Source organism: Amia ocellicauda, chromosome 19 (genome assembly GCF_036373705.1).
Source record: "Amia ocellicauda isolate fAmiCal2 chromosome 19, fAmiCal2.hap1, whole genome shotgun sequence".
NCBI classification, from domain to species: domain Eukaryota; kingdom Metazoa; phylum Chordata; class Actinopteri; order Amiiformes; family Amiidae; genus Amia; species Amia ocellicauda.
In genome coordinates, this window is record NC_089868.1 from 1,816,034 (window position 1) to 1,817,541 (window position 1,508).

The window sequence follows — 1,508 nt, forward strand, 5'->3', positions numbered from 1 at the left end:
CCCTAATAATATTCCTAATAATATGGCAACATCCTGGGGGGTCGGTGTGCCGCGCCACAGTGCAGCGACCTTGGCGCATCACTAAAAGGCACCTTAGCGAGGCCTCGGAATCGCTCAAACATGAACCGAGAAATGAACATTGAATCCCATCTACTATTATTACCTAGTAGTGTTGATGTTATCTAAAGTATTTCTATACGTTATTATTAGTGTATGAATTGTGTCGACCAGGGATCAGAAAGTGAGACAGTATTGGGTAGGCGGTAATCGAAAGCACAAGAAATACATAAAAGGGAGCTATACAGCAGGTGAATAAAACACGGATTGTGACAGTCTACTGTTAATAGCCTATAACAAGGCAGATTAAAATATAACAAACGATACGGAATCTTAAAATCAAATATAATTTCAACGTGCAGGAGACCAGACTGACTTTTATGCATCCTCTCGGGTGTAGATGCATGTTACTTAGACTAACAACGTTTGCATTCTAGGATATTAATAACACTCTCCACAGCAGGAATTATTGAGTGATATTACAGGGAATGTAGAGTAAAAGACTGACCCCGACGTGATTTGAACACACAACCTTCTGATCTGGAGTCAGACGCGCTACCGTTGCGCCACGAGGTCCTTAAACTTCAGTTAACACAGGACGTCAAGGAAAAATATTGGGAACTATGGTGATGTTTTGCTAGTGACCATTTAGGTTAATGAATGGGCAACTGAAGCATTGACGTGATGAAGAAGTTAAACAGAATGCTAAAGAGATAGTGACAGTGAGCATGACACAGAACACATGGCATGACGTGAATACCAAGTTAAACTTAAAGCAGAAATTACAGAAAGAAAGAAAAAAAAACGGATACTGCACATGTGTTTGGTCTTTCCTATATCTTTAATATGATATCTCAGTAGTTTAAATTTGATACAGAAATTATTCTGGAATCCCATGAAATGGAAAATACAGTGAATATAAAACTATATTTGCTGTATTTATAACAAATATATTCCGCTTATACACTCACCTAAAGGATTATTAGGAACACCATACTAATACTGTGTTTTACCCCCTTTCGCCTTCAGAACTGCCTTAATTCTACGTGGCATTGATTCAACAAGGTGCTGAAAGCATTCTTTAGAAATGTTGGCCCATATTGATAGGATAGCATCTTGCAGTTGATCGAGATTTGTGGGATGCACATCCAGGGCACGAAGCTCCCGTTCCACCACATCCCAAAGATGCTCAATTGGGTCGAGATCTGGTGACTGTGGGGGCCAGTTTAGTACAGTGAACTCATTGTCATGTTCAAGAAACCAATTTGAAATGATTCGACCTTTGTGACATGGTGCATTATCCTGCTGGAAGTAGCCATCAGAGGATGGGTACATGGTGGTCATAAAGGGATGGACATGCTCAGAAACAATGCTCAGGTAGGCCGTGGCATTTAAACGATGCCCAATTGGCACTAAGGGGCCTAAAGTGTGCCAAGAAAACATCCCCCACA

General features: G+C 40.6%; 1 non-coding gene across 1 annotated transcript; it reads right to left on the reverse strand.

The window, feature by feature from the left end:
- Positions 1-561: 561 nt before the first annotated feature.
- trnaw-cca (transfer RNA tryptophan (anticodon CCA)) lies at positions 562-633 on the reverse strand. Its single transcript has one exon. It is a non-coding gene; the product is annotated as a tRNA-Trp (tRNA).
- Positions 634-1,508: the final 875 nt, after the last annotated feature.